The following is a 15099-nucleotide window of genomic DNA, read 5'->3' as shown; positions in this document are numbered from 1 at the left end:
CACAGAATCAGAAGCCGCATCCAGGCTCTGAGCTGTCAGCACAGAGCCTGATGCGGGGCTCGAACCCACGAACCGTGAGATCATGACCTGAGCCGAAGTCAGACGCTTAACTGACTAAGACACACAGGCTCCCTGAGATTGAGCCTGGAAGCTTCTTAAGGTTTTGCCTTCTTCATCACTCTAGCTGGTGCCTGGTACCTAAGAGATACTCAAGAAATGCCTGCTGAATAGGAAGAATGTAAAAAGAAATTCTACTAAGAAAAGGACCATAACCCCTGGTGGATGTTATCTGCTGTTCCCCGGAAGCACTAAGGACACCCCTGCATCACAACACCTCCTCCTCTGGAGGAGTCTTGTAACTGCACCATCGTTCCACAAAGGAAAACCATTTTCTCAGACAAAATTCACTCTTCAGTTCATTTCATAGTTGATAATAGCTGGTACCGAGAGAAGTCTCAGCTCTGCCAATTTTTCACAGCTCATTAGGGTTTGCGTTATCAACATGACCTTCAACCTGTGGTTCTTTGTAGGAAACTTTTAAAGCCAGGTATCAATTTTATAGCTCCCATGTTAATTAAAGCTGATTAGCACAACCCATAAAGCTACTGACCAAATGCCTCAAGTCACAACAGGCTGACAGCAAACAAGAGAGGAAGGGCCCCTCTGCACCCCCTGCACCGAGGGAGTCCCACACAAGAAGCTCCAGGTCAGCCGCACCCCAAACGGGAGACTTGACTGACACAGGACCTACACAAGGGTCCCAGCTTCAACCCCGATGTTGAATGTCAGTAAATTTTAGTTTCTTAGAACTGCTTAATAACAGCTCTACTATTTTCTTCCTGCTCCCCAACACATGCACCCCTTCTGGAAAACATAAACCTAGGCTCCTTCTGATAGCATTTCTGCTCTCTTTAAGTAAGCTCTACCCACTGACGTGGGGCTCAAACTCATGACTCCGAGATCCAGAGTCACACGGTCCACTGATTGAGCCAGCCAGGCGCCCCTCAAGTTCTTGTTTCAAAGACAGACTTGTACCTCACCCAGTTTATTTAACCTTTTACCCACAAGCAGTTCCTCAGTTTAGGACTTTTAAGCCAGATTCCTATTACTACTTCTTTCCATACCTAACTTTGCTGGAGAAAAGACTGGAATACATTGCCAGGAGCAGAAAGACCAACAGATTCAGAATCACAAAACCTGGGTTCAAAACCTGCCGTTACCAACCATGTAACCTGGGGTAGGGAAATGACCCTCTCTGAGACTCCATTTCTTTGTTTCTAAAAGGAGGAAAATTCTAGTTTGTTCACCTTACTTGGTTATTATAAAGATTAATATCTATTGTAAATTATTAATAACAACCATGGAGATTAAAAGCAATTTTATGGGGCACCTGGGTGGCTCAGTAGGTTAAGCATCCAACTTCGACTCAGGTCATGATCTCAGAGCTCGTGAGTTCAAGCCCTGTGTCAGGCTCTGTGCTGACTGCTCAGAGCCTGGAGCCTGCTTCGGATTCTGTGTCTCCGTCTCTCTGTTCCTCTCCTGTCTGTGCTCTGTCTCTCTCTCAAAAATAAATAAAGACTAAAAACAAAAAAAAATTTTTTAATTAAAACCACTTTTATTTGTATACTTATAAATACTAACATGTTAATTATATATTATGTCATCTTTATTATTATACAGATGAACACTAAAATTATTTATATATGTATGTACATTATATAACAATAAAGGTAAAAAAAAAGAAAGGGGCGCCTGGGTGGCGCAGTCGGTTAAGCGTCCGACTTCAGCCAGGTCACGATCTCACGATCCGTGAGTTCGAGCCCTGCGTCGGGCTCTGGGCTGATGGCTCAAAGCCTGGAGCCTGTTTCCGATTCTGTGTCTCCCTCTCTCTCTGCCCCTCCCCCGTTCATGCTCTGTCTCTCTCTGTCCCAAAAATAAATAAAACGCTGAAAGAAAAAAAAAAATTTATATAACAATAAAGGTAATTTTGTTTGTATTTTTAATTATAAGCAGTTAATAATTATTTCAAAGATGAAAAGTAACTTTTACTGTTTTATTCATGTTCCCTCCTACTTAAGTCCTTCTATGACGTACTACCTCTCAACAGCAACCAAGTTCAAAAGGCCTCTTTGTTAAAGCTTCAAATCATCCACTGGTGTAATATAATAAAGTACTATGTAATTACAGAAATAACACAAGTGGAAAACTACAAAATTTAAAGTATAAAACATAAACTCAGAAGTCGTCCACAACCCTACCACCCAGAGGTAAACTCTTAATATCGTGGCACAGGTTTTCAGAGATCGTGTAAAATGCTTTGTACCCTTTCCAGTTTCACATCATCCTGTGCACATTTCTCCATGTAGTTCAGGGCTCCTCCAAACTCAGATGCCCGATCATCATGTAACAGTCTTCTACGTGTTCAAGTCACAACTGAACCAGTTTACACTATCTGATGGATAGGGTACATCTAATTTTTACATTACAAAAATTAAAGTGATCGGCATCCCTCAACATAAATTTTTATGAATTAAAAAGAAAAACGTTTTTGCCATCAAGTCCAAGAAGTGGTAAAGTAGGACATGAGCATTTTGATGGCTTTTGGCACAACAGACTGCTTTTCACAAAGTCCACCCAGTAAAACCCCACTGAACTAAGGTAACAGGATGATAATTGATTTAGAAACTGGAAAGGCTAAGTTAGCAGAGAACCCCTCAACACACACACACACAGCTTAGCCATCTAATTTGAAATGTACAGTCTTTTACCATTTTCCTGAAGTAGAGTGAATGTCTTTTCCGTGAATAACAGGCCTCCAGACTGACTATAGGCTAGTCATTCTTACACAAATCACAAGCAAAAAGCATCATCCACAACTCCCAATCTCCCTTTTTTATTAGAATGGAATACACACTCGCAGGCCTTCAGGAAACAAGCTGAGAATCCTTACAGAAGTTTAACTACTCCCCCATTCCTTTAGAGTTGCCATGACCATACCTAACTTAATAGCATTCTTTTTGGAGGCCTGCCTTTGGAAGCTTTGAAAAGTATTTAGCATATTTTTGTAGAAAAACAATACATTTAGTCAAATTACATACAATTTCCTATTATGTAATTACACAATAACAAGTACGACTGACCAAAACGGGCTTTTGTTAAAAATGAAACCAATTCTTGATCAACATTCAACTCAACCAGCAGACCTAGAAGGACTGAGAGCCCACAGCGTGGCTGCCTCAATGAGCCTGGCGGGAGGAGGAGAAAGGGAGACGGAAGTCACCCAAGAGAGCTCTCGTCTCTCAGCCCTTTGCAAATACGGAGGATTGTGTGTTAAGAGGCATTTTTTAAGCTTTACGTGTATATGTAGGGGCAGTATACACCTACACAGACACAGGGAGTCCCTGAGCTCAGGGAAAGAGAAGGGCACGTGTTAGCATTGAACAGACTTGCTCAACAGAAGCCAAGAGCAGCCAACCGAGCTCCCTCTCCTACTCCTCTCCTACAACCAACCTCCAACCTCCAGGCTTGGTCCCCATCTCTTGCCCCTTTATTTCTAAATTCAGTCATCAGCTGAATTCATCCTGTCTCAAAGCTTCAAATACCAAGTACACAGTCAAGACTCTCAAATCTGAAACTCCAGATGCATGTCAAAGAGCAGAATGCGGATGCCTCACCCCCAGATCTGCTCCATTCACCAGACCAGAAGCTGCCACCACCATCCACTCAGGCCAAGTGGCTGCTGTCCTTGACTATTCCCGTTTGTTAACTCCGCATCCAACATGATAGTAATTCCTAGCACTTCTTCGTGTGTTTGTGAATATATTCCCTCTCTTTAAAATGTAAGCGTCTAGAGGGCAAGGACCCCAACTTATTTCACAGATCTATCTCCAGCCCCCCAGAGTAGCCTCGGGTGCACAGTCTTCGATAAACACTGTTGAGTGAAAAGAGCTCCTCAAAACTTTCAGACTCCTCTACAAAGTTTTCCATGTATAGTTGGAAGACCAGAAGAAAATCTTCCAACCCCTTTTGAAATACACAGTATTCGCGCCTTGGGCATGACAACAGACTACTTACCGCAACACCCTCATTTTACAGATATGACCCTTAGGGTCCCAAAATCTTTACAAAATTTACCCAAGATCGCGAGAACACATAAATCTAATGACATACAAGCAGCTCCACCAAATGATCACCACAGGCAGACCTCCTCCTTGTGATTATATACATTTCTTTCAAGTATTTGGAGAGCAGAACTGGCTAATATCAGAGATGCTTATTTTTTCATTTTGAGGTATGTAAGAGGCTTCTTGCAGTGTCCCCAGCTGCAGAGCCACTTGAAAAGCCCACAGCTAGTCTGGAGACTGCTTAAGTGCCAGAGAATAATCCACAGCAGACAGAAACTAAAAGTCTCCTTGCCTGGATTAAAAATCCCAAAGTCACTGCAGGAAGCTGTTGTTGCTAACTGCTCCTCCTTCTTTTACAAACCCTTCCCTATTAGAATCCACTGTGACTTTCTAGTACAGATAGAGTGTAGCTGGGTGTCTATAATCTGGCACCTGTCATTTGGCTTCATATTCAGCTGTCCAAAGGTTCTTTATAAATTGCAGTAATGGAAGTTTCTCCCCACCGCAGCTACAAAGCTCCCCAAGGTAAACTTCTCAAAGGTATGAAGTCATGTTACCACCTCACCGGCTTTATCATTTTCCTATCCTGATCTAAATACCCTGGTGTTTACAAAGCTTGTGGTATCACATCATGGGGCTCCCCTGACACAGTGTAAGGGGCCTGCCAGGCACCCCCAGCCGCTGCTACTAGCTCAGGGCCAGAGCCACGGAGGCAGTCAAGGTTGGCCAGCCGCCCATCTGCCCCCCAGCTCCTACTCACCTAACCACATCAATCTCCTGGCTAGGGCTGAGCATGATGTGTGTGAACTCATCCACTGCATGATGAAGGGTTCTACTTGTTGTTGTTGTTTGTTTTTTATTTCAGAGACAGAAAGAGAGGGGAAGAGGGAGGGAGGAAGGAAGGGAGGGAGGGAGGGAGGAGGGAGGCAGGGAGGGAGGGAAGGAGAGAGAGAGAGAGAGAGAGAGAGAGAGAGAGAGAGAGAATCTTAAGCAGGCTCCACTCTCAGCAAGGAACCCAATGAGGGGCTCGATCCCATGACCACGAAATCATGACCTGAGCTGAAATCAAGAGTCAGACACTCAACCAAATGAACCACCTGCCCTCCAAGGTCAAAATTCACCTTTTATACTTCTTCATTCTCCCTCTGCTTTTACTGTAAAAGATTCACACTTTTTCACTTACACATTGCTATATAACACTCAATTGTGTATATCTCCTTTTGGGTACCTATGTAAGTATGATGCAAGCTTTCAAAGTAGTAACCATGCTTTTTATTCCTTTTGTAAGCCCCAGGGAATCTAGATTAATATGTAGCATGAAAGCTATTCCACAAGTATCACTGACTGATCAAGACATCACTGACTTATTTTAAAAGAACTGGGACTGATTGTAGGAGAAGCTCCTGTAACGCACACATCTACCTATTTCACGCTTTACAGTCTTGCTCATTTGTCCTTACTATGTGCCAGGCACTGTCCTAAGCACTTTATATTAATTTGTATCATTCTCCTAACAAGATACATACTATTATCACTAGGATTACTATTTTACAAAGGAGGAAATTGAAGCACAGAGAGATTAAGTAACTTGCCCAACATCACAGAGCTGGTAAGCGGTATAGGTAAGATTTGAATCCAGGCAGCCTGGTTCCGAAGTGAATGCACTAAACCTCTATGCATGACATAGTCTGCAAGAATAACACATTATACTTGAAAACATATGGGCCAGATTTTGCTTCTTCAGATTTTAAGTTGTGGCAGTAATCGCATTTTTTTAATTTGACACAATGCAATCCGCAGTTACTTTTTTAAATCACAAAAAATACAATGATTTTAATATGCTCCTAAATAACACATTTAGATTTGGGCTTTGCATGCTGTTTATACTAGGAAGTGCATCTGCTCTTGGCATTAAACATGACAAGCTATTTTATGATTACACAATAGAATGCCAGTGCCATCATCTGATCAAACAAATAGCGAATGATTAATGCCTCTTCGTAGAGAAATTTCTTTTTAAACATATTAACATATAAATAGCTAAGCAAATATTACTTGATTCAGATAACCTAATATGTACAAAGACAAGAAAGTTCTTTACCTTCAAATGATAATCAACACTCACTTCGACACAGCAACATCCAATGGTGGTTTGTAAATACCCACACACGGTGTTGACTCAAAGAATCACCTACCAACTGTCATTACTGCTGACATAAACCTGGACACTGAGATGGCAATGAAATCTATGGTTGGTTTCAGACAATTAAAAGTGTTGCAGCCAGAAAATTTTTCTGCAGAAATGTTCTAAAACCTCGTCTGTGAGTTGTAGGACAGAGTCAGTTTCACTTACTTCCTTAAAATGATGAACTACTTACATGTATCAGTAACTGATTTATAGATCAAAAGCACTTAGCAAAACTTCACTCAATCAAAATGAAGAGAACAAATATGAAGCAGAAAATCGTTCTCAAAATATACCAAAAGAACAAATAACTAAGTCCATTAAATCTGGTTCCTATGCACAGTATAGAAGAGTTTGTAAAAACTAACTGGTCAATGTGCTTGAGACTATAAACATCCATTTTAATCCATTTTAATCAGAAAGAGTAGCAAACATTCAGCAGAACAAATACTATTTAAGAAAAAGGATTTAATTTGGTTCATAATGCACAGAAATCTCCACTTAGGCAGAATTTTTAGATTAAAAAAACTAACATAACCTTGCTAAGAGGCTACAATTAGAACACAGCGACTTTTTTTTACTGTTGCTTTCAGCACGGCTCCATTAAATGCCTGTTGTTTATCTATACAAATAAAGAGCAGCCTGAGAACTGTCCCACTTTCTTTGAGAGTTAACAACTGAAGCTAATGTTTCCTTAGTGAGAAGGCCACTCTGGAAGAGTGCTGTGAACCTGGCCCGTTTCCCTTGCAGCAGACACAAGCCCGATTTGCAGCAGGGGCAACACCAGCTTTGCGAGGGAATCTCAGTGTCCTTAAGTGATGCATGTGAACAGTCTTAGTGATGCTCATCTGCTCAGCTCAAAACAAAGGACAGTCTTTCTCCCCAATCAACAGCAAGCTTCCAATGTGTTTAATCATACATTCTAATGGAGGGCAGTCCAATGACAGGGTGAAGTTTCCTTAAGAGTAACATTAGCTTCCTTCTGTCCGGCTCACCTCTGCGTACTTCTCACATCCAATACAGGGAGCCCCTTGTCTTCCCCCAGAGGACTCCACACGTATCTCAGAATTGACTGAATCACCAGCACGCTGTAGCGTTACTTATTTCAACCCAGACACATGAAAGGACTTGCGCGAAATCGCCACTCAGATTTACTAGAGAACTGGAGTGGGTTCCCCCACATGACCCCCAAGTGTGTACTGTGAAAGTCTCTCTTTACTTGTGCTTGAAAAAGAGACTGTTGTGAGAAATACGATGCGTGCAGCACAGCTGGCACCTAGTAAACACTCAAAACACAAACCCTCAACGAAACATCGATTGCTGAAAATTCTCTTGAGCCTTAAATGCTGGAACTAGCGATGTTACCACAATGTCAGAGAGAGGCATTAAGTAGTAGGAATAAGCGATAACCCTGAGACACCCGAACGCTGATAGCAGTTTTGAGCCCCGTACCATAACTAGTAAAAACAAGTAATTAGGCCAGGTTAAATAGCTGAGTCAATTTGATCATTTCACTTCAATTTCTTATCACAAGAGGATTTAGTACCTTAACAGGCAAATCACACCAGGCAACTTCACAGGACATTTGTACATAAACACTACATCTCTCCCCGATAAAATATACGCAACATCAAGGTTGCAGTCTTGTTACGCACTTAACACCTCTGGTTTCTTTATGGGGATAAACATGGTCACCAAAAGAACATTTGTTTGTTAGCAACAATGTGGGGTTTTTTTGTGACAATGGAAATACATCTCAAAAAGGTTTAGAGCAAAATGGTATATACAGATACGACCTACCATATAGTTTCATCATGATCATCTATAAAAGGTTCTAAAATTATAAATCAAATTTACTATTACATGCAATGGCTAGAGTGCCAAACTCTCAGAGAGCCAAAATCCTCACTTATAAAATAGAGGTAATATCTCTCTTAAAGAATGAATATCACTAAGATGGCATGTGAATAAAATCATTTCAACATGGAACACAGACCTAAGCCTAAGCTAAAACCATGAAGCTTTCAGAAGAAAACACAGAATATTCTCAAGGTGAGGGGGCAGGCAAAGGCTTCCTACGACACAGGAATAACCATTTTTTAAAATTGATACATTAGATCTAGTCCTATTTAAAACTTTTGATTATCCAATGACATTATTAAAAAAAAAACTGGGGAAAATCATGGCAAAATATAAATCTAAAAAAACAAGGAACAGTATGTGGGCTCTGTAAGGAACCCCTGCACTCAGTAAGAAGATGTTCGCTGTAGCTTGTTTATAATAGCCTGTGTGGGAGGAGACAGCTCCACAGAGGAAGAGGAGATGCTGGAAATTTCTCTCCTGCAAAGAAGAAAAGGCTAGCAGCTAGACTGCCCAGAAGACTACTTGAGGGAGAAGACAGGAAATAAAAACTAAACAGATACAGGACAGTCAGTCTGAACTCCTAAAAAATACCCTGGACACAGTGCCAGTCAACACACATTTAAAACTAATTTGGATTTAAAGTAGTGGTTTTGTTGTTCTTAGACTGGTTTCAAAGAGCTTCTATCCAATTTTAATGCTGGAAGCAATCATTCTTACTTAGGTTCATTCAATTCTCCAAATCAAGAAACATGTATTTGCATGGAAAATATATTTTTACTTAAGAAACTAGATTCACATCATATCACATTTTAGACATTTTCTGTTCTGCCTAAAAATAAACTTTAACTCTTTTACGGCACTAGGCCATAAAAAGAAGGATGCAAAGTAATATGAAATGGCATGGAGTTGCCAATAATCATTAAAGTTTTTCAACCATAATCCCTGAGCTGTGATTTTATATAATCATACATTTGGTTCTGTCTAGACATGTTAGACTGGCAAAGCATACCACCCTACCCCACAAGCACTGGCAGACCAATATATAATAAACAGTTATCCACTGTAGCATTACAGGATGTGAAATTGATAGTTTTAAAACGTAGATGTTAACTACTTATAACAATAAGAATTATGACGCTTTCTGTAAGTTTGTTTTTTGTTTTTTTTTTATGCTTCAAGTTTTTATTTCAATTCCAGTTACTTAACATACAGGATAACACTGGTTTCATCAGAAGAATTTAGTGATTCGTCACTTACATAGAATGCTCAGTGCTCATCATATTAAATGCCCTCCTTAATGCCCATCCCCCTACCTGCCTCCTTCCAACAACCCTGTTTGTTCTCTGGAGCTAAGAGTCTCTTTCTTAGGGTTTTACTGACAGTTTTTCTAACGCAATCTAAACACATTATGAATGCTGGGTCAGTTACTGTGTCCCTGTACTTTCTCATTTGCTTGACCCTTCTCTCTGCTCTCTGCCCGGCAGTGTGCAAGGGCCGCTTTGCTACTACCCACGCACTGTGCTCTTGCACAGTTACACCACACACTGACTTGAGATGCTATTTCATACAAACTAGTGAAAGAATTATCTAAATTCCAAGGTTCTGTCTCAGAGGACTATTAGAACCTGTTTAAACCACCAGTTAAAAAAGGATACGACATGTGAAAACGAAATAGCCTACCTTTTTCCCTGTCAACTGCTAAAGGGGAAAAACGCACAATTTCTAAGTACCGTTAACACCATAGTAAATGAAAGTGTTTTGACCAAAGTAGCTAAGATGTCAAATCAACAAATACTGTTACATAAAGGATTAGGGACAACTGAAGTATATCATTTGAAGCTAAAACAAGGATGTATCCTATCACCATAAAATGTGAGGAGAGAAGCATAAATACACAGAAAAAAAACAGGGAAGAACAATTTAACACAGTGGGTCAGGCACTGAAGCAAACAGACGTGGGTTCAATTCCCAGCTCAGCCACTGACGAGTGATGTAATCTTGTCAAAATCGGTTAGCCTTACAAGTAACATCAGGATGTTGCTCAACATCTCATAGGATGATGTGTAGGTTAAATAAGATCATGAAGGCAAAAAAGTCTAGCAAACTTCCGGGTACAAATTATTCAATAATGATTAACTATTATTATTGTACCTAAAATTTCCTCAATAAGGATTTTGAATTACTAAAAGGCTATAAGAGAACAAAATCTCATCACATAAAAAATGCCAATTAAAGACTTCTAGTTTAGGAAGTTTATCTTGTGGGCTCAACAGTGTTGTGGAAAGTCAATAGAATTTTAAATTTTAAATGAGTAATTGAGGCAGTGAGAATAAGCCCTTCTCCTCCTTTTCTTCTGATCCAAACAATTTAAGAGAAAGGATGAAGGGGAAAACAAAACAAAAACAACGATTTTAGAATCAGCCATTACAGGAATCACTCATGTGGTCAAACAATGGCACACCTACAATCATAGCTAAAGGTAAAACCATTTTCACGTAAAGTCACAAACCTGCACACTCCGCTCCTCTTGCTTGTAAACCAGCTTGTTGCAGTTACACTACAATGATTTTCTGGGGCAGGCTGCAACTAACTGAGCAAGTACCTCTGCGTGATAAAAATAGGAACTTAGTACAAAGCACAACATTCTATTTCATTTAATTCTCCATTCGTGCTCCACTCACAAAGGATGTGTGCCAGGCTCTGACAAATATTAACATGATAATAAGGGCAGTCCTGCAGGGAAAAGAGCATCTATGAAAAGTGTAAAGAAGGCATGGACGGCCTAGGATGTCCCGTCTCATGCAGCACACGTTTCTGAACCTCCACAGTGAGAGGGCAGAGAAGGCCCGTAAGTGGGGGTGACACCGAGTAGGTGAGGCCAGAGCTAAAAGTAAAAGGGGCTTTGCCTAAGCTTCATCCTAAACATTACGGTTTTACAATACATACCATTTTTTGTTGATAGGGTAAAATTCTCAAATTTTATCTACAGTACTCCTTTAATTAGCATATTTATTCACAGTCATAAAAAGATAAACTATGTAGTAGCTTTGCCCGGAACCAGACACCAATTTCGAAGTATCCATATTCTGTCTCCCCGTCAAAGGTAGTTCCAAGGCCACCTTCTCCAGAAAGCGTTTCTTGATAGACTTCAGCTGAAAGTTGTCATCTGCTATGAATTCCTGCGGCATTTTGCCCCAGGCTAAATACCTCATACCAGTTGCCCTTTCTACCTTGTATTACGGTTACCTTCCTATATGTCTTAGATCTCCATAAGAACTCAGGTCCCTTGGGAGCTGGTTCATATATGATTTACCTAGGACAGAGAGTCCTGCAGAAGCTGCAGTGTTCAAAACAAACAAATTAACAAATGCATGCTTTTGTTCCCTTAAGATTGAAGGTTGGCCATAAATTTCTCTAACTTCATCACCTCTACTGGTGGTATTAGCGTTTACTGAAAAATGTGTCTTTAATCAGGATGATTACTTGAAAACCTCGGCACAGTATGAGAGAGAATGAGGCTAGAAGAACAATTTTCTCCATAAAATACCCTACGTGGCCTTCATCTGAGATTCAAACACTAGCACTCCATTTTTATATGTTACTGGTACCCCCAGGACATCTAAAGAGTTGACAGAGTTGTTCAACTTAAACCAAAGGTCCTAAATACTACAATTTTCCATCAAATAATCATAAAATCAGAGTTAGGAAATTGCCCCTCACACTTACTCATCATGTGGCCTTTTTCAAGGCCTCAACTTCCTCATATATGAAACAGGTGTAACATTACCTATTTCACACTACTGGTGAGGATTCAGCAAGAAAACATGACAATGCTTGGCATCAAGCCTGGGTACACAGGACCTGCTCAATACCAGTGTTATTTCAAGATGGCAGACTGAAGTTCTACCATGAAGTCTCCCTATTCTAAGACCAGTAATTTGATAATTAAAGGATGTCTTAGTTTCCTTTTATGATCCAAAAAAAGTTAATACTAAAAGCCAGGAACTGGATGCCAAGACTACCAGTCTTCTTCAGATATTCCATGTAGCGATTAGACCCAGACTTAAGTCTCAAATCCACTTTCCATCTGCATTAAATTTACTTGCAATTTTCTACTGTAGAGTGAGATTCTTTTAAAAGTTACTCTGAATAAAAACGGGGTGAGTCATTCTTGATATACAGGTCTAAAGAAAATCAGCACACGAAAGCCCAAAAGTTTTCCCTTTCGGATTTCTTAGATTGAATTCTTTGGCCAACATTTAATCAGTCATGATGTAAAATGAATAGGTAACTTGAAATATTTCACAGTGTCAAACATTTGCTCAATATAGAACAGAAAATCACATAAACTGGATCATCAAGCAGCACAATTTGGATGCATGACAAGTTGTATCTATTAATGACTGCCCCACTTAAATGATCCAGAAGAATCAACTTCAGGTCTGGCGATTTGAAGAACTTGGGCATACAACACGCCCTCGGTGCCAGAGGAAGGTAACCGTTTCTGTTACTGCTAACATGAAGTTGATTAGCACAAGATTTAATAACATAAGATTTCCTCAGAAGGGAATTTATTCAGGTCAAAGCACAATTTCTCACTAGTCCTCAGGCAAATGCAATCTAAACAAACAATGGACACCACCCCACAGCCACTAGAATGGCTAAAAGGAAAAACTAAAAGTAAGTGTTGGTGAAGATGTGAAGCCACTGGCAGTCTCGAACACCGTTAACAACGGTGACCTGGTATAACTACTTTACAATGTTCTGTGTTACCTACAAAAACTGAACAAACACATAACACAACCCCAGTTACCCATTCCTAGATATAGATGCCCAACAGAAATGTGCACCTCGGTGCCCAAGAAACACATACAGAACGGGCCCATAACAGCATTAGCTGTGATGGCAAAAACTGCACACACACACACACACACACACACACAAAACATGTTCAGTATAAATAAATAAATTGCAGTAGAGTTACATGTCAGAATACCACATGGAGAGAGAGAAAACCTGTTATACCTACAAATATAATATTGAGCAAAGGAAACCAGACTAAGAGTACATACCGTATTACTCCATTTTTATAAAATTCATAACCAGACACAGCTAGCCCATGGTGATGTAAGTCAAAACAGTGGTCACCTTTCCTTGTATTGGGGAAAGAGGGTGAGGAAGGGTGATGGAATGGGAGAATACATGAGGAAGATTTTAGAATTAGATAACATTCTAATTTTTAAGTTAGGTAATGGTTACACATATGTGTTGAGTTTACAAAAGTTTATCAACGTAGAAACCTTAGTCTGTGTGCTTTTCTGTATGCATGTTACACTTCATTTTTTTTATTTATAAGAAAAACATCAAACTATTTGTGAGTGCATGTATCTATATATTTTATATAAGTATAAAAAAATAAATATATTTGGAGGAATAGAGCGCTTTTTCTTCATAAAATTGGCATTGTGTACAATTCCTAACATGCATTTCTCTTATTATAGCATGACTATTTTCCCTTCTCTCAAATATTTTAGGATGTACATTTTTATGGACGCATTGCTGGATACAGTATTGAATAGAGCCATAAATTACTGCACATAATTTCCAAATTTTTGCCTTAAGCAATGCTGCAGTGAACGAATGGTACAGACATGTTTGTACATGCTCTCCATTTCACTAAGACAAATTCCTAGAAATAAATTCCTGGGGCCAAAGTATACATTTAAACATGCTACAAGTGTACAATAACTCTAGAAAAATTTTCATCAGTATTGGTTAAGAAATCTTAGTCATCATTTATTTATACTTAACTATATGAAAAACCTGGCAACCCAGACTAAATAACTTCTCTGAAGTTATGCTTAATTAATGGCCTCCTCTTCTTACAAAAATTTTAGAGCATTTTACATAAATGGGTACAGAAACCTGGGAAAATACTCTCTAGCTATAAATGGATACCCTGAGAAATAAATCTATCGACATCAGTTATAGGACTGACCAAAAATCAATGAAGTCTCAAAACAGAAACAGAATATAAAACCAAATAAAAAATTGCATACATGTATTTTTATGTTGTAGGTGTACAGAAAAATTACATAAGGGTATTTAACAAAATGTTAAAATATACTGTTGGGTTTAGGATCTGGGTAATTTTTACTTTATTTTTTTAATTTCCTTTTATTTGTTTGCATTATTTACACTGAACACATGTCATTGTTAAGACTAAAAACTAAGCTGGAAGATCTGAGAAAAATATAGTCCCCTGATAAAAAATAAGACAACAGACGTCTTCTTCCTGTTCACAAAACAAATGAAACTGGTGAGAGAGAACTTTTTCAGTCTTTAAGGTTTTTCTCCCATAGACTTCTCATCAGTCTTCTGGCATATGACACAGGGTTTTTCAACAAAGCACATGGCAGCAGAACAAGTAAGGAAAGAAAAGCAGCAGGAACCTGGCACCTCCATAAACACAAAAAAGTCATGCTTAGATGAGACATTCTCCACCCCGCCTCCAAACCTGAGCCAGTGGTGCTGACTCTGCACCATACACAGAAAATGTGGGCATTTTCTGCTAGGAAAGTCATTCTTGGTTCCTGTGATGGAATTAAATATATGGATATTTCCTGGTTTGCTATCAAAATCACCATGACTTCCAGGTACTCTCTATCTGAACAAAAAAAAAGGAGCTGGAGACTTCCCTCTTGCAGGAAGCGTAGCCTTAGGTCTAACGTTCATTATATCCTAGAGACCCACAGAGGTGAATTCCACTCCCTAGCAACACAGGAATAAGCTACTCACCAGGTAGCATTTTACCCATTATCTCAATTACCCTTCCTAAGAGAACGAAGGTTACTTCATTTGTTCAGAGAGAAAAACAAAAGCCATGTGGAGTTTTCTATCCCAGCCAATCAAATCATCCACACTGAG

The 15099-nt window shown here is 39.6% G+C and overlaps 1 protein-coding gene across 17 annotated transcripts in view; it reads right to left on the bottom strand.

The window, feature by feature from the left end:
* SIPA1L1 (signal induced proliferation associated 1 like 1) overlaps window positions 1-15099 on the bottom strand; it is a 482475-nt gene that overhangs the window by 243773 nt on the left and 223603 nt on the right. Inside the window, exon 5 of one of the 17 annotated variants that reach the window (XM_045451412.1) lies at window positions 10682-10774. The exons of the other annotated variants lie outside the window; for them this stretch is intronic. The gene's annotated coding sequence lies outside the window, so the exon portion shown is untranslated. The remainder of the gene's footprint in view (window positions 1-10681; window positions 10775-15099) is intronic. 17 annotated transcript variants of the gene reach the window in all.

The sequence above is a fragment of the Leopardus geoffroyi genome, chromosome B3, assembly GCF_018350155.1.
Source record: "Leopardus geoffroyi isolate Oge1 chromosome B3, O.geoffroyi_Oge1_pat1.0, whole genome shotgun sequence".
Classification (NCBI taxonomy): domain Eukaryota; kingdom Metazoa; phylum Chordata; class Mammalia; order Carnivora; family Felidae; genus Leopardus; species Leopardus geoffroyi.
The sequence above is the reverse complement of the archived record's forward strand: the minus strand, read 5'-3'. Positions and strand labels throughout refer to the sequence as shown.